We start from the raw sequence: 27740 nt of genomic DNA, 5'->3' as shown, positions 1-27740 counted from the left end.
AGGGATCCTGAAGTTTTGTTTTTTTGCCATCTTCTGGGCATGGAGCAGGGGTCACTGTCAGGGGTGAGGGAGGTAGATTTGAATTTCCTGCATTGTGCAGGGGGTTGGACTAGATGACCCTGGATGGCCGTTCCAACTGTAATTCTATGATTCTATGAACCTTGGGACAGTCACACAGTCGCAGGCAAACCTACCTCGCAGGGTTGTTGTGGGCATGTAATGGAGGTGAGGAGAAGGAAGTAAATCACTTTGGGTCCCCACTGAAAAGAAAGGTGGGGGTATAAATGAAGGAAATAAATAAATCATCAGTTTTTCACGCCATAAGCAAAGGATGTCCCTGGAGACGAGGAGGTGCGGGGGTTCAAGTACTTAGCCATCTGCTGGGCATGGAGTAAGGGTCACTCTGTGTGTGTGTGTGTGGGGAGGGGGGTATTTGTGAATTTCCTGCATTGTGCAAGGGTGTTGGACCAATCTGGAGAACCAAGTTTGATTCCCCACTCCTCCACTTGTAGCTGGCTGGGTGACCTTGGGTCACTAGTCACAGCTCTCTCAGAGCTCTCTCAGCCCCACCCACCTCACAGGGTGTTTTGTTGTGGGAATAATAATAATAGCATACATTGTAAACCGCTCTGAGTGGGCATTAAGTTGTCCTGAATGGTGGTATATAAATCGAATGTTATAATTATTATTATGTAAGCTGATTTGGGCCCACATGGGGGAGAAAGGCAAGTTCTAAGTGAAGTAAATGAATGAAAACACTGCTGGATCTAGGGTTGCCCGCCTCCAGGTGGTGGCTGGAGATCTCCCGGAATTACAACTCGTCTTCAAACTACACAGAGATCAGTTTCCCTGGGGAAAAAATGGCTGCTTTGGAGGGGGGCGCTGTATGGCATTATACCCTACTGAGATCCTTCCCTTTCCCAAACCCCACCCTCTTTATACTCCACCCCCCAAATCTCCAGGAATTGCTCTACCCAGAGCTGGGCAACCCTAGCTGGGTCAGACCCCCATGGTCTGTTCTTTTTGTTTATTTTAGTGCATTTTGCTCTCTCTCCAAAGTGTTTGGGGTTGCTTATGTGGCTCCTCCATTTTATCTTCACAACTGCCCTGCGAGGAAGGTTAGGCTATGAGAGAATAACTGGCCTCAGGCAACTCAAGTCAGTTTCATGGCAAGCTGAAATTTGAATGCAGGACTCCCTGGTCCTAGTCTACCACTCTAACCACTATTCAATATGGTTTCCAGCTAAGGCCAGCCATGTGCCTCCATAACCGCGTAAGTAGGGCATGAAAATAAGAGACAGACCCAGCATTTAATATTCATTTAATATATACTGCCTTTGAAACTGAAGGTTCCACCAACAATCATGGCTAATAGCCACTTATAATACAACAGGAAATATCTCAGAGAATGCGAGTGTGTGGTCTCTGATAGTAATGCCTCCAGCTGTTGAATTCACCATTTCTTTAGGAGGAAGAAAAAGGAGAAGGCCACTTCTGGACATTCTCATTCTCTAGTCCTTTCCTTTTTATCCACACAACAACCTTGTAAGGGTGCCCTGACCTGGATAGCTCAGATGAGCCTGATCACATCAGATCTCAGAAGCTAAGCAGGGTCAGCCTTGGTTAGTAATTGGATGGGAGACCTCCAAGGAAGACCAGTGTTGCAGAGGCAGGCAACGGCAAGGCACCTCTGTTAGTCTCTTGCCATGAACCACCCCCCAGGGGTCGCCATAAGTCAACTATGACTTGAGGGCACTCTCCATCACCACCTTGTCAAGTAGGTAGGGCAGAGTGGGAAGGAGGGGCTCAAGGACAACCAGGGGGCTACAAGAAGTAGAAGGGTTGAGCCTATATCAAACCACTCTAACCACTAAACAACACTGTCTCTGTTAGTGTTCTTTCTTATTAAATCTCATTTTCTTATTAAATCTCATTAAAGGAGCCAATTTGAATCAAATGAGTGATTGGCTCAAGGGTCCCTCGCAGGTGCCGGCCTGTACATGGGCAAAATGAACAACAGCCCTTACATGGGCCTTCTCTGTGGTGGCCCCTACCCTGTGGAACGGCCTGCCTGAGGAGGTCAGGAGAGCCCCCACCCTCCTGGCTTTCCGCAAGCAATGCAAAACCGAATTATTCAAAAAGGCCTTTTTCTCAGCTAAGAGGGTGGTATTGTAGGAAAGGGGTCCCAGATGTTTCGCTAATGAGTTAGAAACCGTAGATTTCACCATTATGTTGCCTTACATATGATCTGTTGCTTTAAATATGTACTTCTATATAGTACATGTGCTTCATATTGTTTAATGTAAGTCCTAGAATGGCTTATGTTCTGTTTCAGCAGTTCTTCAACCCCATATTGGATCCTTGCTAATTCTATGTCTTTGTAAACTTGTATTCATTTACCCCATGACATGGTTTATGGAAATGTTCTTGACACTGTATGGAAATGCCTGCCCTTGTCCTTGCCACTGATTGTACTAATCTCACACTATGTAATCCACCTTGAGTCTCAGTGAGAAAGGCAGAATATAAATGACATAAATAAAAAAAATAAAAACGTGGTCTATATATTTAAAACATTACACTAGCGTCTAGCATTCCAGCTTTAAATCCCTTCTTTACATAAAACTGGGTCAGTCGTTCAGCCTACCCTACCTCACTGGGTTGTTGTGGGGATGAGGCCTACCATGAGCTCACTGGAAACAGTGCAAGATAAAGATACGCTACATACATTCACTAATGGTCCCCTCGACTGTCCCCCCTCTTTGAAAAAAATTCAGATTACTGATATAAAGCCGCTTCTTTACATATAATGCAGATTTATGGGGTTTTAAATGTCAAGGACAAGAAAGGAAATCCATGGAATATCTTTTCGATTAGGGCCAATGAAAATGACCCAAAACATCGCGCAAGCTTTTGAGTTCAGATGAACTCCGAGCTTGAGTTGAAAGTCTACACAATATTTTGAGTCCTTTTGACTGGCCCTAATCAAAAGATATTCCATGGATTTTCTTCCTTGTTCTGGATTTCGTGTGTGCCAGGGTGGCTGTTTACAACTTTTAAACCTCTTGAGAGGTGGTGCTTTATAATAAAAATGGTAGAGTCCAGTAGCACCTTTAAGACTAACCAACTTTATTGTAGCATAAGCTTTCGAGAGCCACAGCTTTCTTCATCGTGCATCTGACAAAGAGAGCTGTGGCTCTTGAAAGCTTATGCTACAATAAAGTTGGTTAATCTTAAAGGTGTTACTGGATTCTTTGCTATTTTGCTACTACAGACTAACACGACTAACTCCTCTGGATATAATAAAAATGGAATTTTAAACCATTGTGATTCCTGTGGCCACAGCTTTCCTTGCTAAAGCTAATTATCACTGTTCATTCTTATTTCTTACACAGACAGAGATGGGGGAGGGAAGCAAGAATTGGAGGGGGGAGGCTGGTTGAGCCCGCAGGGATGACAGGTACATCAAAGCCACACTGCTGCCCCCCCCCCCAGCACTTCTGAGAACAGGGGCCTTTAACTCAGCAGGATCCATGCCTTGCCCAGGTCGCCCTCCCTAATTTGAGCAAGAGGGGCATTTAAAACCTTTTGCAACTTTCCCTACCTCATTAGCCAGGAGGATTAGCAGCAGGGGGTGCTCACCAAAGACTAAAGAGAATGGCAGTTTTTTTGCAGCAGTGCCCTCCCCCAGACAAAGAGGTGGAGAACCTGGTTCAAACAAACACCCTACCAGGAATGGAGCTCTAATGAACCCTTGAAAAGCCAAATGCCTGGGTCTTGATGCAGTTTTGATTGCCCTACAAATCTTTCCCAGAATGGCAACAACCTGACTTGTACTTCCCTATGTCAGTCTTCTTGCAGTAGAATACATGCCTTGCGCTCATTTCAGACCCCAGCATTTCCTGTTAAAGAATCCTAGGTAGTTCAGCAACTCCAAACCCTGAAAATCGCAGCCAATCAGAGCAGACTGGAGGGGGGGGCACCCTAGCTGGCAGTCTTTGAATAGACACCGGGCCAAAATGGGGTTTGTAATCTATTTTATTAATTGCAACATTATATATGCCATAAAGTGTCAGCCCTTCAGCTCTCTATTTTGGACAAACAGGCCAGTCCCTTCACAAAAGAATAAACGGACATAAATCTGACATCAAAAACCACAACATTCAAAAACCTGTAGGAGAACATTTTAATCTGCCAGGCCACTCCGTCGCTAAAAGCATTCTCAAGCAGAGAAATTTCAAAGGAAAATTCCAGTGTGAGATTGCTGAAATTGAGTTTATTTGCAAATTTGGAACAAAGGATACCCTAGGGTTGAATTGGGACATAGGGTTGTTTTGTATTACAGATGCTGATTTTCTGCACTTCACACCCATGCCCTATCAAACTAATTCCAACATGGATTATAGCTACCTTCCTGACGGTCTGATTTACAATACCCCTTCCACCCTCTGCTTGGATTACAATCTCCTTCCTTTTCCCACACCATGTATCTGAAGAAGGGAGCTTTGGCTCTCAAAAGATAATCCCCTGGCGTGCTACTGTACCTGTATCTTGCTCTTCTACTACAGACCAACACAGCTACCCACCTGAAGCTCTCTTCATGGAGTAGGCACGCAATTCTGAGTTAATGAAGAAAGAGTTTGAGGATGTGTTCGAGGACTAAACATTTGACCAATGCACACATTCTCCCTTACAGTAGAGAGAGCTCCTTACTTAAGACTGATCCAGACTGATTCTGCTACTACAGACTAACACGGCTAACTAGACCCAGATGCCACCTCTGCCCTTATATCTACCCAGGAAATACAATTACAGGACCCAATGACGTCAGCTACACTGTCTCTGGCTCTTACAGCTGCTCATCCTCCAATCTGATATATGCCCTCATGTGCCAACAATGTCCATCTGCTCTGTACATTGGACAAACCAGCCAACCTCTGCGCAAAAGAATAAATGGACACAAATCTGACATTAAAAATGGCATCATCCAGAAACAAGTGGGAGAACACTTCAATCTACCAGGTCATTCCATCAAGGACTTAAAGGTCACTGTAGTTCAACAGAAACCTTTCAAAAACAGAATCCAACGGGAAGCTGCTGAATTGGAATTCATATGTAAATTTGACTCTATCAAGCTGGGACTGAATAGGGACTATGAATGGTTATATCATTATCAGAAGTAACTGATTTCCTTAACAGAAGCAAACTGATCTCCATATCAGAAGCAGCTGTTTGCATCTACTCCTCCCTCCCCTCTCCTCCTCTATATCTGACCAGCTTCTTCTTGCCCTCCATGCATCTGACGAAGAGAGCTGTAGGTCTCAAAAGCTTATGCTACAATAAAGTTGGTTCGTCTTAAAGGTGCTACTGGACTCTTTTTGATTTTACTTAAGACTGGATTTTGCATTGAGGCCTCATTTGCACGGCCGGATAATTTCCACACTTCATGCAAACTGTGTGTTGTTCATCTTCTCCCACGTGGGAGACACTCAGTGAACAACAGGCAAGTGCAACCCCGGTTTTCTGATTCTCTCACAACTGTGAGATTTATTTAGCAGCCTGGCTCACCCTGTTTGAAAATATATGGGTCACAAAAAAAAAGTGGGAGGAAGAAAGCAACTAACCACACCCGATGCAATCAAACATACCAAGAGTTTAACTACTGTACATTGTTAACTAGTATCTCCCACAAAACCTCAAGGTAGCTGAGACGTTTGTTTCTTTGTTCTAAATCGCAGTTGTCTGGAACTCATGGTTCCAGAATTTCCACAATCTCTAGTGCCTAATGCTATCTATGCAAGACTGCATCCTTGGACTGTATGTTAATTAATCTGGAGTAACTACCCCGCTTTGCCCAGTTTCATTCTCACAATCACCAATATGGTTTAGAATTCACATTTCAAAATTCATAAGAGGGTGGGGAAGAGTAAAACACACCTTTTAAATAATAATAATAACTTCAATTTATATACTGCCCTTCAGGACAATTTAAAGCCCACTCAGAGCGGTTTACAAAATATGTTATTATTATCCCGCACCAATCACCCTGTGAGTTGGGTGAGGCTGAGAGAGCTCTGAGAGAGCTGTGACTAGCCCAAGGTCACCCAGCTGGCTTCAAGTGGAGGAGCGGGAAATCAAACCCGGCTCTCCAGGTTAGAGTCCCGCGCTCTTAACCACTACACCAAACCGGCTCTTTTCCCACCTGAATAATCAAAAAATACTTAAAGTGTTTTGGAACAATAACTTTGTAAGGATGGGGTCTCAGATGCTTCGCTAATGCGTTAGGGACCATAGACTTCACCACTATGTTGCCTTACATGTTATCTATTGCTTTAAATATGCACTCCTATATACTACCTATGCTTCACGTTGTCCAAAGTCAGTCCTAGAATTGCTTATGTTCTGTTTCAGCATTTCTTCAACTCTGTATTGGATCCTTGCTAATGCTGTGTCTTTGTAAACTTGTATTTATTTATGGACATGTCCTTGCTATTGACTGTCCTAATCTCACTCTACGTAATCTGCCTCGAGTCTCCGTGAGAAAGGCAGACTATAAATAATGTAAATAAATAAATAAAAATAAATCTCTGGATCAGACCAATGGCCCCACTCTAGGGTAACACCTTGTTTCCAGCATTTGATGGTTCAAAGCAAAGCGCCGGCAGACCTCATCTGTGTTGTAGATTCTTGAGGAAGAATCCAAAGACTTGTTGGGGGGGGGGGGACACTCATCTGGGACTCCCTTCTCTTGTTCCCACGCTACTCCTATGGAGCGCTCCCCAAAGGTATATAGTTAAAAAGACTAGATGCGTCTTTCTCTGATCTCACCTTATCTTCTTACACTTTGACGAGTGCCCTCCCGCTTATCTGATGTCCAGGCAAGAATCTATGAAACGTCATTGGTGAGCAACACTTCTGGAAATTTCAACAGCCCAGGAAGAAAACAAACAAACTGGTTTTGCATGCTTTTGAAGAAGAGGGAAAGAAAACACACCCACTTTTTTTTTAAGCTAGATTCTCACTTATATGAGTGTCAAACAGAAGAAAAGAAGGATTGAGGACTTTGACCTGGGCAAACTGAGTAGCAGTGAAAGAAATTCATGATGGTGGCTTCAGTGTGGAGAGCAGAGAATTATAATAATAAAAAGTCCAGTAGCACCTTTAAGACGAACCAACTTTCTTGTAGCATAAGCTTTCGAGAACCACAGCTCTCTTTGTTAGACTTTATTGTAGCATAAGCTTTCGAGAACCACAGCTCTCTTTGTTAGACTTTATTGTAGCATAAGCTTTCGAGAACCACAGCTCTCTTTGTTAGACAAAGAGAGCTGTGGTTCTCGAAAGCTTATGCTACAAGAAAGTTGGTTCGTCTTAAAGGTGCTACTGGACTTTTTGCTATTTTGCAACTACAGAATAACATGGTAACTCCTCTGGATCGAGAATTATAATGTAGGCCATGAGCCGGCTGATCTTTGAAGGGCTTTTTCAGATGACTAAAAGCCTGCATGTCTTCCACCACTGCCACTGCTTATTTGTGCTTGGTGAACCAGTGTGGTTTAGTCGTGAAAGTGTCATGCTAGGATCTGGGTTCAAATTCCTTCTTGACCATGAAGCATGCTAGGTCACTCTCTAAGCCTACTCTACCGCAAAGGGGTGTTATGAGGATAAATTCAGTGGGGAAGGGCTAACTGTGTTGAACTCTTTGAGGAAAGGTGTGGTAAAAATGTAGCAGATAGAGAACATTCCATGACCACGGAAACCAGTCTGGGAAATAACTTTGCTTGCAGTATATATGTGTGTGTGGGGGGGGGGGGAATCCATGCACTTAAACGGTGTGCTCTCACTCTGAGCTTGAAATGTGGGGATAAAAATATTGGTCTCCCTTATAAGGCTGATGAGGCTTATGGAGACAATGCATGTGAAATTCACCTCCCCCTCAAAAAAGAAAAGAGAAAGAAAGAAAGAAAGAAAGAAAGAAAGAAAGAAAGAAAGAAAGAAAGAAAGAAAGAAAGAAAGAAAGAAAGAAAGAAAGAAAGAAAGAAAGAAAGAAAGAAAGAAAGAAAGAAAGAAAGAAAGAAAGAAAAAGAAAAGCACACATTATTCAGGATTCCAAAAATAGCACCCAAACTCTTTGCTTCTCAGTACAGGTTTATAAGGCCTTTCCCAGGTAAACCACAAGGAACAGATCTCCTTTGTTTACTACACGAGAATCTGACACATGAAGAACACGTGTCGGGAGATGCAGTGTTAGCCAGGAAGGGTAGTTTAAAAAGACAGAGCCGGCAGCAGGGCCAAGGCTTTGCTCTACATTGGAGCTGTGTGAAGGGGCTGTGAAATGCCAGAAGGGAAACCTCAGCCTATTATAACCTCTCCAGGTCCAAGCCCAGCTCTGGAAGGCAGCTCCAGCCCATTTCCATTCCTCGCTGCCCTCTGGTTGCGATCCCACACCGTTTTAGACTGGAGAGGTGAAACTGACAGAGCCTTTGGGGGAGGCACAGATGAAATTAACAAACCCTCCGAGGAGCGATCTCCACAGGCTCTGTCTTTTTAAACTATGCTTCCTGGCTAACATTGTCTCTCCCTACATTTGAACAAGCGCCAAGGCGTCTCGTGGAGAGAAACGTTTGACTTAGGTCAGGAAGACCCAGGTTTGAATCCCCACTCTACCATGTGGAAGCTTGATGGACCTTAGGCCAGTCACTTTCTGTCCGCCTCATCTACCTTGCAGGGTTGTTGTGTGGATGAAATGGAGGAGAGGAGAAGGAAGTAAACTGCTTTGGGCTCCCATTGGAGAGAAAACTGGGATATCAATGAAGTAAATAAAATAAAATCCAGCCAGATTACCCAGCCTGAAGGAAATGTGAGAAGGTGTAATGTCCTGGTCAGGATGGGGATGTGGTGGAATCTTTTCCCTGGCCAAAGAGAAGGCAGGTTGGAAGGGAAGGAAGATGGAACTTTGGGAACGTTTAAGAAAAAGGCAACAGAGATTGTCGAGAATATGAGAAAAGTCCTGCTGGGATGTGTCAAGGCACCATCTAGCCCAGCACCTTGTTTCCATCAGCGTCCAGGCAGGGGCTTTCTGGGGAACTCCAAATGCGGGCAATAACTCCCCTGAATCTTAGAGCGGGACCACAAGTGACACCTGACACAGGTTGGACACTTGCCAGCTTCCCTCAAGTTTTGATGGGAAATGTAGGCAGCTTGGCGGAATGTTGGACAAGTGACAGTTGAAAAGTCCATTGGACAGCAGTCAGAGAGCCAAGCTGCAAGACCAGGATGCCGACATTTCCCATCAAAACTTGAGGGGAGCTGGCAAGTGTCCAACCTGTGTCAGGCGTCACTTGTGGTCCCGCTCTAAGATGAGTAGATATACTGCCTTTGAACACAGGGATTCCTAACAGCCAATGACAGACTTCTCCCTCCATGAATTGGTCTAATCTCTGGAAGTGGAAAGTCTGTAGCAGAACAGAAGGAAGGCATGAAAGCTGAACAGAAGAGAAACTCCAAGAGGTTTTTTTTGGGGGGGGGGGGGAGAAGGCCAAGGAGTTTTCAGTGCCAATAGGGTCCAGACATTCTGGAGAGAGGCTGGCGTCAGCCTGCCCGTCCTCATTGAGGAATGTAATAGTAAACATCAATTTGTTGTGCCTATTACTTGTACTAATAATAATATTAGGAATAATAATTAAGCTAGATGGGAGTGGCAAGGGTTACTCCTGCCTCTCTCTGCATCTTTAATGAACCGACACCTTACAGTAGAGAAGAACAATATAGCCACCAGGTTCTGGCTTACGGTTGCCAACTTCCCAGGGGTGGCTGGAGATCTTCCAGAATTACAACTTCTCTATGGGCTACAGAGATCAGGTTCCTAGGAGGAAATGGCTGTTTGTTGAAGGAGCTTGGAATGTTTAGTCATTGACAGACTGAGAGGTGGTATGATAACCATCTTCAAGTACTTGAAGGGCTGCCATATAGAGGATGGCACAGAGTTGTTTTCCGCTGCCCCAGAAGGTCCGACCAGAACCAAGGGGTTGAAATTAAATTAAAAGAGTTTTCAGCTAAACATTAGGAAGAACTTCCTGACAGTTAGAGCGGTCCCTCAGTGGAACAGGCTTCCTCGGGAGGTGGTGGGCTCTCCTTCTTTGGAGGTTTTTAAGCAGAGGCTAGATGGCAATCTGACAGCAATGCTGATTCTGTGAACCTGGGCAGATCGTGGGAGGGAGGGCCAGAATGGCTACATCAGGGCTTAGTTCTTGTGGCCCCTTCTTACATGCCCAGGGTAATGCCAATCACCACCACTTTGAGGTCAGGAAGCAATTTTCCACAGGCCAGTTTGGCTAGGGATCCTGGAGGTGTTTTGCCATCTTCTGGGCATGGAGCAGGGGTCACTGAGGCATTCGGGGGTGGGGGGAGTAGTTATGATTTTCCTGCATTGTGCAGGGAGTTGGTCTAGATGACCCTAGAGATCCCTTCCAACCCTATGATTCTATGATTCTATAATTCTATAAATATACCTTGCTAAGGTCCCTCATCTCCACAAACTCTGCCCTCCTTAGTCTCTACCCCCAAATCTCCAGGAATTTCCAGACCTGGAGCTGGCAACCCTAAGAGGAACTTGTAGGAGAAAATCTGAATGTGAAATTACTGCTTGTGCTGCTACTGCACAACAAGGAGTTAAATACACTGTTCCTTTTTGCATTTAAGATTGCAACAGGAGAAGAATGTAAAAGTGTAATCAACACAAGGTTTGTGCAGCAGGGGTGGGTGAAACTTGCCTGCCCTTGGGGAACTGAAAGAAACGAGTAGGCGGTCAGGATCTTCTAGCCCGGAGAGAAAACTGACTATTACAAGGTCATTCCACACCATTTGAAGCCAGTTCTAACCATTTTCAACAGAGTGGACTCAGCCTAACCTCCCTGGCTGCTGTTTTCTGAGATCTCGCCAGCAATTGCCCGAGACCTGCATGCTGCAAAGGCTTTACAGTGATAAGGACTAGAAACTTGCTTTTTAAAAAATTGCAGAAAACTGAACGCTAGGCTTAGGACTTGTGGAGTACATCTGCTGCCTCCCACCCTGTATATTGCTAGGATATTGTTGATGTTCTGTGGCATCGACAGGGGCACAGAACAGCTGGGTGCCATGCCAGCTCTGCAGCATCTATGGGAAACTGGGCAGCACCCGAACTCTGAGGCAGGATTACAGGCCAGGTTAGCAAACCCGTTTCCAAGAGCGCAAATAATACGGACATGGGTGGGATTTGCAAGGAAGAACTGGCAGCTGAGAGGAGAACTCTTAATCTTTCCTATGCATGCAGGTTCTCCCCTACAAAGCACCCTAGTCTTCAAAGTCGGACTTCTTTTGGTCTTGGAATCCAGACTGGGGGAGACTCTAAAGAACTATTGGAAGGGGGTTGCAGGAGACCTGTTGAGGGCGATCTCCAGGCCACATCTGGAGGTTGGCAACCCTATCTGGCATTAATGTTTGCTCCTCCAATTCCACCATTTGTAGCTGCTCCAAAACCTCCCGATCCCTTTACAGAATTCTGCTTATTCTCCCTTGCTGTCCCTCTTACGTCTTAGACTGCCTCCTGACACATCTTTATAGCAGCACTTCTCCCTCTCTAAAAACTTTTCCATCTGACGAAGTGAGCTTTGACTCACAAAAACATACACCATGGAAATTTTTGTTGGTCTCTAAGGTGCTGCTGGGCTCGAATTTTAGTTTGCTACTACAGATGAGCAAGGCTATCCTCCTGAAATGATCTGTTCCAATAAGACTGACCCGATCGCTAAGTCCTCATCTGAAACTGGAAGCCCGGGTGCAGGGAACTTTCTTTGGGCCTCATCCATTCCTTGAAGGTATAGGAAGGAACAGATGAGGCTCTCAGCCTTACCTGCCTTAACAACATAGGGGAAAAAATTAACTCAATAGGGATTAATACTGAAGATTTGTTTTCCCTCTCAGAAAAATCAGCTTATGAACTGATCAGACAAAGACTCCTTGACATCGAGATTCAGAATTTCAGGAGTCTTCCAAAAGGCAGATGTTCACCCCTGGGTTTGGGGGTTTTACCCCATGGGTATAGGGCAGAATATCTCACTTGTTTAGTGACCCCACATTATCGCAGAGCTTATTCGTTAGCTCGGTTTAATGTGCTACCTTCTGCGATGCTTTATGGGAGATTCCATAAAACGCCACATGCTAACAGGTTATGCACTTGTGCTCAGCGAGACATAGAAACCCTGGAACATGCCTTTCTGTATTGTACTTATTACTGTGATATACATCCCACACTCATTGACCCGCTGTTGAGAGAGCAAATTGGAAAATCAGATAAATGTAAAGTTATCTTCCTATTGGCTACTCAGAACCAAAAAGTTATCGAAACTGCAGCTAAATTTTTGTATCTTGCATCTATGAGGCGAGTTGTGTATTTGTAGACTGAGTTCTGGTTGTGTCGAGTGTTTTTGTTAACATGGATGTAATGCCAATAAAGGTTGCTGAATTGAATTGCCTTATTTACCTCTGGGGAAAAAATAGAGGTAGCGTGTATGCTCTCCTGAGATCTTTGGCAGAAGTGCAGGATAAAAATGAAATAATTGGTTGGCCACTGTACAAAACAGGATCTTGGCCTAGAGGGTCGGATCCAACAGGGTTCTTTGGATGTTCCCTTGGCAAACAGGCATTCTGTCACTACAGCCCCTCCCTTTCCTCTTCTGCCTCCATTTAGATTGGAGGCTCCTTGGGGCAAAGACCTGTCCTTTTTATTTTGCTTTATACATTGCTGTAAAAGGGTGATCCTTTCCAGAAAGTACAAATCAGTCTGACTGCTGTTTGGCACTGCACTGGTGAAGGTTTGGAACCAGCACAACAAAACACCTCTCTAAACTCCCAGGTACGTGTGGCCTCTCCCCCAAATATCCTGCACCTCAAGGCCTCTGAGCCAGTTTGACTTGTTACTCCTGGAGTCCGAGGAGCTCTCACGCCATGGGTGGGAGGGGCTAATGCTCTCCAGAAAGGGCTAATTAACTTGCCCAAGCCATTGGCTCAAGGGGCAGATGGGAACCCGTCATTTTGTTAGCACTTCTTAAAAATTTCAAGCATCTCTTTGCAGCTAAGAGGACTAGATCTGTGATTCTATGCTGTGACTAATATCAGTCAAGTTTTCAGCAAAGACAGGTTTTGAGGATAAGCAATACCCAGTACAGATTTTTATAGGGTGGTTTGCTATTGCTTTCCCCAGTCATCTACACTTTACCCCCAGGAAACTGGGTGCTCATTTTACCGAACTCGGATGGTCAGTTACTGATGATAAGCAATGTCCAGTACAGATTTTGACGATAAGCAATGTCCAGTACTGAAACTGTGTGGTTTAAAGCTCGCAGCACTGAGATGGAAGCACAGAAAATGCTTTTTATAACTTGGAATGTTTGCAGCTAGGCCTTTGAGTTGGGGAGGGGATGTATCTTTCGAATGGGAAAGGGAAAGTTGGACCTCGAAGGGCACCTGAAGGACAGAGACAGAGACAAGCAGTTTGTTTTTTTCTCTCTCAAGAGCTGCCCCCAAAGCACCCCAGCCTGAAGTACTGTCCCTTCTCTGCAGGTCTCGTTATGGCAGAACATGTGTTTTGCACTCAGAGTCAATGCTCAGCATTTCAGGTACCAGAGTAACAACCCCAGGCCAAGAGTCGGGGGAGCTCCTGCCAGTCAGAATTGAATCAAGCAGAAAAAGTGGTGAAACCTACTGCAAAAGTGTAATATAATTCTAATTTCTAACCTAAATAATTATTCTGAATGAGAAGTCAGTTTGGAATTATTTAGGTTAGAATTATATTACACTTTTGCCTGAGTTGGGTTTCACGGCTTTTTCTGCTTTCAAAATGAAATTTGCTGAATGAGAAGTCAGTTGGGAATTATTTAGGTTAGAATTATATTACACTTTTGCCTGAGTTGGGTTTCACGGCTTTTTTCTGCTTGGTTTGATTTGCTTCCATGATACTCTCTTCCAGGGGTCATTTCGTAGAAAGAGAGCTGGAGGAACTCATTAGCATAACTCATTAGCATATGCCACACCCCCTGACATCACCAGAAGTGTGTCATTAGCATGACTGATTTGCATATGCCACACCCCCTGACATCATCTATCCTGGCTGTTTTGGACCCAATCCACTCAGGGCTGAAATTGAGCTCAAAATGGCAAAAAGGGGCCCTAAATGACCAAAAGTGGTCATTTTGGGCCCTTTGGGGCCTGGTTTGGGGCCGAAACGGCCCAGATCGGGTCAGTGCTGGTCAGCACCGATCCAATCCAGGCTGTTTCGGCCCCAATCTAGGCTGAAACGGGCCCCAAATGCCTGAAAGTCATTTGGATATAAGGTGAGATAAAGATGTACTAAATATATATATAAGAGCCCCGTGTCACAGAGTGGTAAGCTGGAGTACTGCAGCCCAAGCTTTGCTCATGACCTGAGTTCGATCCTGGCGGAAGCCGGGTTCAGGTAGCCGACTCAAGGTTGACTCGACTTTCCATCCTTCCGAGGTCGGTAAAATGAGTACCCAGTTTCCTGGGGGTAAAGTGTAGAGGATTGGGGAAGGCAATGGCAAACCTTCCCATAAAAAGTCTGCCAAGAAAACATGGTGATGCGATGCCCCCCCCCATGGGTCAGTAATGACTCGGTGCTTGTACACCTTTACCCTAAATCTATCTATCTATCTATCTATCTATCTATCTATCTATCTATCTATCTATCTATCTATCTATCTATCTATCTATCTATCTATCTATCTATCTATCTATCTATCTATCTATCTATCTATCTATCTATCTATCTATCTATCTATCTATGTGGACCATTCTGCTAACTCAGGGCCAAACTACAAGTGACAAATGACACTTGAACAGCAAGTGTATTTCTCCCTGTTCACTTACCCTCCACTTGTGCTCCACTTAATCCACTTGCCGTTCAAGTGTCATTCATCACTTGTAGCTTGGCCCTCAGTAGATCCACTGAGGAGTGGAGGAGAGGTCTATCAGTGGCTGCTAGCCATGGTGACTGAAGGAACCATATCCAGGGGCAGTTAACCTCTGGTTAGCAGTGCCAGGAGGGGACTTCAGGGGAAGGCCTCGGCCTCTATGCCCTGTGGTTGGCCCTCCATAGCAACTGGTTGGACACTGCGTGAGACCAGATGCTAGACTAGATGGACTCTGCTTATGTTCTTATGAGTGACCACTTGGCTAAAATTCGGCTTTCTGTTTGGGTGCCCCTTGACACCCGTAAGTTGCCACTGTTTTTATGGACATCTGGCTAAAATGAAGTTTATAATCTGTGTTAGTAAATGTGATCTGGGAATTGGTGTTTATTTCTGGGTTAATTAACAAAGAGCAGAAGGACCTGTTTGGGGAAATAAACATTTAACCGAAGCGCACAGATTCTCCTTTACAGAAATGAGAACTAGTAACTTAATACTGGTTGCTTCATTGAGGCCACGTTTGCAATGCCATGCATTTTCTAAACCATCTATGAATTTCCTGCATTGGGCAGGGGGTTGGACTAGATGATGCTAGAGGTCCCTTCCAACCCCATTTATTTAGGATTTATTTAGCAGCCTGGCTTATCCTGTTTTGAGGATACACCAAAAAAATAAAAACACCCATGAGAGGAGGACAACAACCCCACCCAAGGCCAGGGAACATACGTGAGAATTTAGAGATGACTTTAAGGGGATGGACAGAAACTCTCCTGCCTGCTTAGATTAGATCTGCTGTCTATTACCTGTCCTTCTGTTCTCAGCGTCTACAAAAACACCACTCCGAGAAGGCAAGGAGGAAACGGGAAGACAGTAATGAATTCCTCATCTATGCATGGTCCTCCTGGAAGGCAGATCTTCAAAGGAAATTGTCTCTTCTTGCCTCCGTAGATTAGATCTAAGTTACGGAACATCACCAAATAAGCCTCCAGAAGCAACCGTCTCCATGCAAGGACAGTATCTGAAAGTTGTGGGCAAGTGACATGCTGTAACCAAATTCTGCAGGGATGAGGCAGGCACTGAGATTCAGGGGCCCGAGGAACACTCAAGGATGGGGCCCCAGAATAATTCCGGTGGTGCTGGGAAGAGAGCAATTATCTATAGGGGTGTCCCCCCACCCTACCGTACAGCTGACTGCCATCTCCATGTCTGAATGTGAGAGACCAGCAGTATCTCCCTGCTGGTAGTGGCTTCAGGACAGCTGCTTATAGGGCAGTGGGAGCTCCCAGCATGCTCCACCCCCAAAGGAACCCGGTTTGGGAAACACTGGTATAAGCGTTTGTGGGTCAAAGCTCACTTCCTCAGATACAAATGAGAATGAAGATCCATCAGCGCTTATATCCAGGTCAGGAGGTGGGAGGGGTGTGTTGCTAAATAGTTGGAGTTAAGATGCAGAGGTACAATGCAAAATGTAATCAGCTTGATAAGAGATAGGAGATATGCACAGAGGTGTGAAATGCGGACAATTAGCATCTGTGAAGAGATAAGAATCCAATGTCCGGTGGGGTGGGGGCGGCGTTCATTGTGCAGACCTTGTTAAAGCATTCTAGTTTTACAATCTCTGGATTGTAATCTCCTCATGAAGCTCCTCTGTTTGAGAACTGCCACTTTTAGGCCGGCAGTGAAATGTGTTGGATGGTTAAAATGTTCTCCCACTGGAGAACGAGCTTTCACCTCACTGCAACTGAAGACCATTCCCCCCTCCCCACTCCAGGCTCAATCTAACTTAATTAAGATGATGCAACACCTCTTCCTCAATTCTGTTTTAAGACTAATTACAAGCTGCCATCTGGGACTTTTTCAGCAGGCAACATCCCCCCGCCCCCCACCCCCGCACGACCCTCTCCCTTTTTTTGCTTTCCCCCCTTCTTCCTATCCAGCTTGAAAGAACACAAACTTTCCCATTATTTGATGACTTTTTATTGGATACTAAGCATTGTGCTATTGTTGTTCCTTGCCATTCTCCCCCCTGCCCCCCCAGTTCAATTTAAGATGCCTGGATTTTTTATCCAAGGGACAAAACGGACTACCATGCAACTCCCATGTTTGGAGCTCTGAGCAGTTTTTAAGAACTCAGTTTTTTAGGAGGACTCTTGGCTTGTATTCACTCCAACAACTGGACCTACGCTGGACCTGCAGCACCAGCTATACCATTTCAGACTCATTCACTCGTTCCTCTTCCAACATTATAGATGCCATCAAGGGTCAGCAAAGCCCTTCCACACTGTATATTGGACCAACAGACCCGTCGCAAAAGAATAAATGGACATAAATCTGATATCAAAAATCACAGCATTCAAAAACCTGTGGGAGAACATTTTAAGCTGCCTGACCTATGAGCAGCAACTGACCTAAGAGCAGTAGTTCTCAAGCAGAGAAACTTCCAAGGAAAATTGCAACGTGAGATTGCTGAAATTGAATATATTTGCAAATTCAGAACAATGCCCCCCCTCCCAAGGCTTAATAGGGACATTGGATTCTTCTAACACTACAGATGCTTATTTTCGGCTTTTCACACCCCAACTCTATTAAGCTAATTACAGTATTATTATACCTTACACCATTATTTTAAATACCCCTCTTACCTTCTGGCTGGATAAAACCCTACATATGTCCACTTCTAAATGTATCTGAAGAAGGGAGCTTTGACTCTCAAAAAGCCCACACCCTAGAAATCTAGTTTGTCTTTAACGTGCTACTGGACACAAATCTTGTTCTATTGCAGATCAATGCAGCCACCCAGCTGAAACTTGGCCCTTAAAAGATCTATATCAGATTTTTATCTTGTTCTTCCTCTAAGAGCTCAAGGTGGCTATTATGGTACTTCCCTCCTTCATTTATACTCACAACAACACTGTGAGGTAGAATACCCTGGGAGTTTCATGGCCAAGCAGGAATTCGAACCCAGATCTCCCCAGTCCTACTCTACTACGCCATATTGGACGAATATGCTGGATGAATAAAAATGCACAGCTTTTCGACTTTCAAGGACCTAAACCAACCTCTTTCAGTTATCAGCATTCCTCTCCAGAGAACCCCCTATTCTATTTTCCCCGAACTCTCTATATTTTAATTGTCACCTTTTGTTCTCAAGCCAGGCAGGACGTCCCAGCTGCCCCTGGCTAGACATTATCAAGATCCCCTCTCCCCTGTTTTTCCTCCTCAAAGCAACCGTGGGGTGCTGCTAATTTGGTCAGGAAATTGGTGCTGGCTGAGGGGGTGTGTGTGTTGGTCCAGGGAGCCATATGGCGTTCCACGTCATGCCCAATCACCTCAATCGTGGCTGGCAAAAAACAGGCTGTTCTGTTCCGTGATTTTCAGCACACTTTACTATGCTGTGCAGCATAACGTGGCTGTCCCAGAAACAGTCCTACGCTTGTGCCAGAGACAGGGAAGTCACCTGATTCCTGTGCCACGAAAAAGCAAGCTCTGTTTGCAAAATGAAGAGTGTTAATCAGTAAGGGTGATCTAAATTTGATTTTTTTTGCATCCGTCGGCTCTGCCGGCGCTCCCTTCTGATCTTGACATTGGGAGAGCTGGCAATTTGTATCGGGGGCAGGAAGGACGAAAATAAGAACAAACGCAGGGCAGAGAAGGGCCAAGATGGATTAGAGACATTCGTGGAGGGAAGAGAAGTTACAGATAACCAGGACTCATTTCGAGGGGGAACGCACTGGAACGCAGTTCCGGCAGTTCCCCAAAGAGGTCACATGTCAGGTGGCCCTGCCCACCTGACCCTTGGCCATTTTGGGCTCGTTTTGGCCTGGATTGGGGCCGAAACGGCCTGGATCGGGCCCCTGACAGGTGGTGGATCACTCTCCCACTCATCACAGCCCAATACTGACCATTTTGGGCCTTTCCCCGGCCATTTTCAGCCCCCTTTTGCCATTTTGGGCCCAATTTCGACCCTGAATGGCCAGGATTGGGTCCAAAACAGCCAGAATAGGTGATGTCAGGGGGTGTGGCATATGCAAATCAGTTATACTAATGACACACTTCCAGTGATGTCAAGAGGTGTGGCATATGCTAATGAGTTATGCTAATGAGTTCCTTCAGTTCTTTTTCTACAAAATGACCCCTGCAGATAGCGATTTGTCTTGATAGCTAAATGGAACCTCCATGTTTAGGGGCAGTATACCTCTGTTTTGCTTGGGAGCTTCCTGGAGGCTGCTGATAAGACAGAATATTGAAGCAGATGCCTTGACACACCCAGGCTGTGCTTCTGAGTCAACGAAGATGAGCAAAGACAGCAGTGAGACAACTAAATATTCTGTACAGGACATTCCATTCCCCCTGCCGAACATCACAGCCTTTCACAGACAATGCCTACATACTTGTCTCCCCATTCCACAAGGGACAGAAACTTGTTCTTCAGAAATGAGGAAAAAAATTCCAGTTTTCAAGCAGCCAAGGGGTGCGCTCGAGACCAGATCTGATCTCAGAATCACAGCTGGTTAAAAACCAATCCATGCATGTCTGTGTGTGCGCCTGGCTCCTGCTGGGTCGGGGAGAGAGTAGCTCTTACTGCTGTGTTTGCCGTCAGATGACACCACGATATGACTAAAAAGGGGAGGTCAGCGCTTACGCAAAGGCACAATGGGCTTCAGAGAATGTTTGACCACAGTCAAATAAGAGGAGGTCAACTGATAACATTAGATCAGTAAACTGAGTGACGTTTATGCCACTCACCTCGACTGCGCAAGGACATCCCTTATTGATGCCATCTGTCCCAGATGAGTCTGAGTCAGCAGCGTTCTGACTTTCGGGGAAACATTGAGGATGTCTTTTTTAAAAAAAGGTTTTGAGTAGACATGGGCACGAACCAAAAAAATTTAATGAATCCGTGGTTCGTGGTTCAGTGCTGATGACGATCCCGAAGTCGCGAACCGCATCGGACGTTTCCCGTTGCCGAACCAGTTTGTGGTTCGTGGTTCGTGGTGCTCAGAACGGCCCCCGTTGCACTTAGAGAGCCCATATTCACCAGCCATGGCCAAACGCACCGAACCAGGCTTCTTCCGAACGCTGGTTCGTTGGCCATGGACAATCACGAACTGCCAGATCGCGAAGGCGCGATCACCAATTTCGTGGGTTTTTGAAGTTCATAATGCGGTTTGTGCCCATGTCTAGTTTTGCGCACAAGATGTCATCATGAAGCTTTCTCTAGCAGTTAAATCTTGCAAATCTCTAGACGTTCAGACTGCACTGGGGGCGGGCGCCTCTTAATGTCAGCACACATCTATGTGGATTCACACGCACAAATGCGATGCCTGAGACAGTTTTTCCCTTCCCAAGATTATCTGTGCAACAACCCTGTGAGGTAGGTTGGGCTCAAGATTACCCAAAGTGCTTCATGAAAGAACTGGGAACAAATCTCACACATTCGAACACAGTAAATGCTACAAGACATTAGTTGTTATTGAGGATGTGGTTCTATGTTAGTTCCACATTTGTTTTTTTGAGCCTGCAATTTAGAGAGGAAGAACAGCGCAAGGAGAATTGACATCTTTCCTGTTGTACCATTCTCTTATTAAAAATCACTCCCCAATCGGTTTCTATCAGAGACAATGTTCCAGTATCTGAATGTTTCTACCCACCGGGAATAAAACAGGAGAGACAGTGTGGTGTAGTAGTTAGAGCGTTGGACTAGGGTAATCTACATTCTGCCATGAAAGCTCACTGTGTGACCTGGGGCCTGTCATACTCTCTCAGCCTAACCTACCTTACAGGGTGGTTGTGAGGATAAAATGGAGCAGAGACTAAGGTAAGGTGCTTCGGGTCACCACAGGGGAGAAAGGTGGGGGATAATCAAGGAAAATAAATAAATTTTAGAAAAGGGCAATAGTCCAGTAGCACCTGTAAGACTAACAATATTTGTAGTAGTTTTCGTGAACCATCGCTCACTTCTTCTGATACAGCTAGAGTGTGAGTCCGCCTGTCCTTTTATCTTGGAGAGTGGAGTGGATACAGAAGCCAAATGATAATAGCCGGTGAATGACACAGGCAGGCATGATTGAATAGGGTGGAGTATGCATAGGGGTGATAGGTGTGGAAAAATCAGCATTGGTAATGAAGCAGGAAGCCTAGGTCTCGATTCAGTCCAGGTGGATGCATTGTTTTGAGCTTCATTATCAGTTGCAATTCAGCACCCTCTCTTTCTAATCTCCCTTTGACATTTCTTTGCAGGAGAACTGCTACTTTTAGGTCAGCAGCTGAATGTCCTGGTCTGGAAGGTTAAAATGTTAAATAACGTTTTATTTATTTTCCTTCATTTATACCCTGTCTTCTTCCCCGATGGGGACCCAAAGCTGTTCACGTTGTTCTCCACTCCTTTCTTTTGAACAGTCAATAGTATCCGACAGCATGGTTGTGACGTTCTAGTCTATTTCTGCTCCAAAGAGCCAAACGCTTGTGGCTTTGAGCAGCAGGCAGGACTGGCAATGTGGGAGGACATGAACAGAGCACAGAACCAAAAAGAGAACAGCCTCCAGCAAGGCACAAAAGGTGGAGCAGGGAAGGGACGGATGCAGGCAGGGAAACTCTGTGTGAAGGTGAGCTTGGTCCAAAGGCACAGGTGGAGCATCCCTTTTTTCTTTTTTTTTGGCTACTTGAAAGTGTGCAAAGAGCTCAGGTGCTGGATGACAAAGATGACCCAGGAAGAAATACCAGCATGCCTGCCTTGGCTGCAATGCAAGGCAGCCCCACCCCATATTAATATGCTGAGATGCCAGAACGTAAGACGAGCGCTGCAGAATCGGACCAAAGGCCCACCCCATCCAACGTTCTCTATACACATAGCGGCCGACCAATTTTCAGGGTTGCCAGCCTCCAGGTGGTGGCTGGAAGAGCTGCTGTAGCACAGTGGCTAAGCGGTTCGACTGCAAATCAGCACTCTACTGGTTCGAATCCCACTACTGCCATGAGCTCAGTAGGTGGCCTTGGGTAAGCCACTCCTCACAGCCCCAGCTCCCCAGCTGCATTGTGGGGATAATAATAACACTAACTTGTTCACCGCTCTGGGTAAGGCACTAATCTGTCTTGAAGAGCAGTATATAAGTGCAGTTATTATTGTTGTTGTTAATTGCAGCTAATCTCCATCCAACAGACATCAGTTCCCCCAGAGAAAATGGCTGCTTCAGAGGGTGGACTCTATGGCATTATATCCTGCGGAGGCTCCTCCCCTTCCCAAACCCCGCCCGCTCCAGGCTCCACCCCCCAAATCTCCAGGAATTTCCCAACCCAGAGCTAGCAGCCTTGGGAACCTCATTGAAGTAGGATGACTATAACCAGCTAAAGGGCCCACTGAGCTTGCCCCTTTGCTCAGCTCCCTTGCGGTAACCAAGCTGTTCCCTGAGGCACAGGGCCTCCTCCTGACCCACCCGGCTCCAAGCTCCATCCCCTAACACCGTGGGGTCTTGGTCACACCACTTCAGGCTCTACTGCACGAATCCTTCAGCTCCCACAAGGCCCACAACAGACATGATGGGAGGAGGAGATGCGCACCTCTCTGGACATGCCAGTATGGCATATTGATTTGAGCAGTGTACTAAGACTTGAGAGACTTGGGTGTATACAATTCTCTGGGTTACCTGGGGCTGGTCCGTGTCTGCCTGTCAACATTAACAACCTCACAGGGGTGTTGTGAAATGAAGGGGATAACTATGCAGGGACAGAGCAGGATCTAGATAGGTGTTCATGACTAAAGAAAGGGATGAAGGTGTTTTATTAACAATACTGAGTACATATATGAGGGGAGATTATGCAGCATACTTCACTGCGTTCTAAAGCTTTCGCCATTTATCTCCTAGCAAAGAAATGATTCCCGTATCAGAGCAGAGATGGGAGCAGATTTCTAAAATGGGACAAAGTGCAGGGAGGTAAGATGAGGGAGGGTGCAGGATTTTGCTCCCCTCATATTCTGTTTTTGCTAAAACGTTGCCCCCCCCCCCACTTAAGGGTGAACAACTTGACACCTAAAAGGATGAGTGGCTCTCTCCACCACAGAACCGCTTGTGCACGCAGTGTGCTTGCTATGCTCCTACCCTGCATCTGTGGTATGCACATGTTGCGTGCATGGGGTGTGTGCACACAAGCCAGCAAAGCAGAATTCCAAATGCAGCCCTACGTGCGTCTCTAAACATCCCGGCCTAACTGCTGAGACTACTCTTTGCAAATGCACTGCTATTCTTCTGCCTGTTCCTACCACACCCCTAGTAGAGCTCTGGTCACCCCACCCTCCTCCAGGCAATTTCGCCCATCAGCTCTCTTTTCTTGCTGCCCCAAGCAGAGAGCCGTTCAGGTATGCTGCGTGCCAGAAGAAGCCCTGTCTGGATCGAAGAAAACATTTGAATTAAGCCACCCAAGTGGCTTAAAGGCACAAGCCAAGCTTTGTGCTGCAGGTCACAGTAAAAGATGAGAACGTCACACACCATCTTTTAGAAACATACAAAAGAGCAAGAGTCCAGTAGCACTTATAAGACTAACAAAATTTGTGATAGGGTACGACCTTACATGAATCACAGCTCACTTCTTCAGATACCCTCATTGGGAGCCAGCCATTCTGACTTAAAAGGCAAAGATTTCCCTTTTCAGTATTTCTCTGATGAAGACAGGACCACCATCCCTCAACTCAGGGCCAAGCTACAAGTGACGAATGACACTTGAACAGCAAGTGGATTGAGTGGAGCGCAAGTGAACAGGGAGAAATACACTTGCCGTTCAAGTGTCATTCGTCACTTGCAGCTTCACCCACAGACACAGATTAAGGTACACGAGCAAGATGGCCTGCCCTGGATAGCCCAGGTGAGCCTGATCTCGTCAGATCACTGAGCCAAGCCACAAGTGACGCCTGACACAGGTTGGACACTTGTCAGCTTCCCTCAAGTTTTGATGGGAAATGTAGGCATGCTGGTCTTGCAGCTGTAATGGAGAGCCAAGCTGTAAAACCAGGACGCCTACATTTCCCATCAAAACGTGAGGTAAGCTGACAAGTGTCCAACCTGTGTCAGGTGTCACTTGTGGATTGGCTCTCAGAAGCTAAGCAGAGTCGCCCTTGGTGAGTAAGTGGATGGGAGACCTCCAGCGAAGACCAACGTTGCAGAGGCAGGCAATGGCAAGCCACCTCTATTAGTCTCTTGCCATGAAAACCCCACCAGGGGTCGCCATGAGTCAGCTATGACTTGAGGGCACTCTCACCACCATCACATCAGGGAGATATGTGAGTAGGTTCTCCAAAGGGCCAAATTATCTGCAATTTGAATCAGTGCTGTGGCCTGCGGGAGGAGGGGTAATCCTTCTCCCCTGCACCGTTTTCCTGGACTCCATCTCTCCCTAGCCCGAAGTGGCTGTCTGCCTTGAAAAGGACAAGACTGTCTCTTGGCAGTCATTTGCATTGGGGAAACATCTCCAGTCTGAACACCCCAACCCTGCCCTGTGTGATATCTTCATCATGGATCTCTCTGGTCACGTCCAGTCCGGACCTGCAAGGAACTGTCCCCATTATCAGGGAAACAGGAAGCAGAACGAATACCTCCCCCAGCCTAAGGAAGAAATTGGACCAGCTTTGGGAGGGACAATTCCTGATCACGTAGGAAAAAAGAAATGTTTGCATTTATGCTCAGCTATTCTTTTGCTTTTGAAGGATGTCACACTGATCTCAATTCCCTCATGTCGAAGCGCAGAAAAACGGCATTTTTGGAAGCAGCTGTCCTTACTCGCCTTTCCTCTTTTTTAAAATATTACTTCATTTATACCCCAACTTTCTCCCCAGCGGAGACCCATAGCAGCTTCCATAGTTCTCCTGCATTTTATTCTCAGCCAAATTTTTCTGCATGCCCTGGCATGTGGGTAGGTTCCTAGAGAAAAGCAGGCCCTTTTCTTCCAGCACGTGTTATGAGAAAGCAGACAAGAAGACCCCTCTGCCCACACTGGTCCATGCCAACTAGGGTTGCCAGCTCCGGGTTGGGAAATTCCTGGAGATTTGGGGAGGGGGGTGAAGCCTGGAGAGGGTGGGGTTTGGGGAGGGGAAGGAGCTAATTAGGGTATAATGCCATCTAATGCCCTCCAAAGCAGTTATTTTCTTGAGGGGAACTAACCTCCAGGGCCTGGAGATCAGCAGGAATTCTGGGAGATCTCCAGGTAGGGTTGCCAACCTCAAGGTGGGACCTGGCAGTTTCCCTTGGAGAAAATGGCTACTTTGGACAGTGAACTCTGACATCATATCCTGCCAGTGTCCCTAGCCTTCCCAACCTCTGCCCTCCCCAGGCTCCACCCCCAAATCTCCAGGAATTTCCCAACCCAGAGCTGGCAACCCTATTTCCGGGTACCACCTGGAGGCTGGCAGCCCTACTGCCAGCACAGCCATCTAGAGCATTCACACCAAAGCTCTCTGCCCCACCTTGTAATCGTCCCGTTACAGGAATTCCCAGTACAATCGGCCCTTCCACATTTCTGACCAAGTGAGCTGTGACTCACGGAAGCTCGTGTCAAAATAAACATTGCTAGTCTTTAAGGCACCGTGGGACTTTTGTTTCATTTCTGCCCTGCGTTTCATTTCCACCAAGGAATTCAGAGCTGCTTGTTGCCCTGTCTCTTTTTTTTATATTACTTCATTTATACTCTAACTTTCTCCCCAGAGGAGACCCGTAGCAGCTTCCATAGTTCTCCTTCATTTTATTCTCACAACAATCTTTGTAAGGGAGGCTAGGCTGAGAATGTGTGACTGGCTCAAGGTCACTCAGTGAGCTTCTCTAGTAGGGTGGGGATTGGAACCCGCCTTTCCTAGGTCTGTGTCCAACACTCTAGCTGCTACGCCGTACAACAACCCTGTGAGGTGGGTTAGGCTGAGAGAGAGCAACTGGCACAAGGTCAACTGGCAAGCAAGCTTTCATGGTAGAGCCAGGATTCGAAGCTGGCCTCCTATTCCAACATGCCGGGGAAAGCAAACACAATGCAAAAGAACCCCATCTTTCCCGGCAACTCTTCTGCCTAACTACATAACAAGCACTATCCCTGTTGAATGCTGGACTGCCCTGCAGCTACAGAAGTCTGCCGGGAGAAAGGGAGGAAAGCTTTCTTCTTTGGGGGTTCATGAGCATAACTTTCTAACTGTAGTCTCAGGTGGGTAACTCTAGAAAAGAGCAAGAGTCCAGTAGCACCTATAAGATTAACAAAATGTGTGGTAGGGTATGAGCGGTTAGTGGGTAACCCTGTTCCTCTGCAATAGAAGAGCAAAATTGAAGTCCAGGTGCTCCTAGATTTCCAGCGTACGAAGAGCTTTGCAGCGTCAAAGCTGAGAGTTTGATGAAGGGAGCTTTGACTCTTGAAAGCGCTGGAAATCTAGTTGGTCTGTAAGGTGCAACTGGACTCGAATCTTAACCTTCTGACTGTGAGAAAACAGGTACAGCTGGAACCCAGAACTGGCTTTCCCTCTTACCCTCCCTCTCCCCAGACTGTCTGAGTCCAGCCAAAAATTTTACCTGTCCCAGGTGAGTTGCTCCGATGGCAGAGAGCCGTCCGGAGTTCCTGTGTTCTTCTCTGCCAGCTCCTGTCTCGTCTCGACTGCAGAAGCGCCTTCGACTTCCCAGCTGACCCAAGGGCTCAGGTAACCTCATTGCACAACTTCCTGTTTACACTCACCTGGGGAATTTGCCTTCCTGTTCTTGCCGGGCAGGATGGGCGAGTGCCAGAGAAAGCCAAACACGTGCGCATTTCCCAGCAATTGATCAACTGAGCCCTGCTCCCCATTCCACCAAGACAGCTGGAGAAGCAGGGGGGGGGGGCAGGGGCTTAAAGAGGCCCAGTGGATGCGCTCAGTTGAATGGGAAAGGCCAGCCTGGCTGGAAACAGCAGGATTTGAGTCCAGTGGCACCTTAAGAGACTAACAAGATTTTCAGGTTGTGTACACATATACATGAATACACACACACTCACAAACACACGTACGTATGTATGTATGTATGTATGTATGTATGTATAACAACAACAACATTCAATTTATATACTGCTCTTCAGGACAACTTAATGCCCACTCAGAGTGGTTTACAAAGTATGTTATTATTATCCCCACAATGAACACCCTGTGAGGTGGGTGGGGCTGAGAGAGCTCTGAGAGAGCTGTGACTGACCCAAGGTCACCCAGCTGGCTTCAAGCAGAGGAGCGGGGAATCAGACCTGGCTGTCCAGATTAGAGTCCTGCTGCTCTTGACCACTACACCAAACTGGCTCTTGAAAGCCCCAGTAGGGGTCACCATAAGTCAGTTGTGACTTGACAGCCTGGCTGGAAACAGCAGGATTTGAGTCCAGTGGCACCTTAAGAGACTAACATGGGTGGGGCTGAGAGAGCTCTGAGAGAGCCGTGACTAGCCCAAGGTCACCCAGCTGGCTTCAAGAGGAGGAGTGGGGCATCAAACCCGGTTCTCCAGATTAGAGACCCATGCTCTTAACCACTACACCAAACTGGCTCCCAGTATGTATGTATGTATGTATGTATGTATGTATGTATGTATGTATGTATGTATGTAGCAGGATTTGAGTCCAGTGGTACCTTAGAGACTGACAAGATTTTTCAAAGGTGTAAGCTTTTGCAAATCAGAGGTCTCTTCTTCAGATACCAGATATCTTCAGATTTCTGAAGGTTGGAGCTTTGACTCTTGATTATCGGGTTGCCAGTTCCAGATTGGGAAATTCCTGGAGATTTTGGCATGGAACCTGAGGAGAGAAGGGTTA

At 46.2% G+C, this 27740-nt stretch overlaps 1 protein-coding gene across 2 annotated transcripts in view; it reads right to left on the bottom strand.

The window, feature by feature from the left end:
• FAM110A (family with sequence similarity 110 member A) overlaps positions 1-26579 on the bottom strand; it is a 30907-nt gene extending 4328 nt beyond the window's left edge. Inside the window, exons 1-2 of one of the 2 annotated variants that reach the window (XM_054981974.1) lie at positions 26492-26570; positions 15764-15915 (exon numbers count right to left, since the gene is read on the bottom strand). The gene's annotated coding sequence lies outside the window, so the exon portion shown is untranslated. Of the gene's footprint in view, positions 1-15763; positions 15916-26491 lie in introns of both variants that reach the window. The other variant, XM_054981973.1, reaches the window with a different exon arrangement.
• Positions 26580-27740: the final 1161 nt, after the last annotated feature.

The sequence above is a fragment of the Eublepharis macularius genome, chromosome 5, assembly GCF_028583425.1.
Source record: "Eublepharis macularius isolate TG4126 chromosome 5, MPM_Emac_v1.0, whole genome shotgun sequence".
NCBI lineage: Eukaryota > Metazoa > Chordata > Lepidosauria > Squamata > Eublepharidae > Eublepharis > Eublepharis macularius.
Note: the sequence above shows the minus strand (reverse complement) of the source record. Positions and strands in the feature narration are given on the sequence as shown.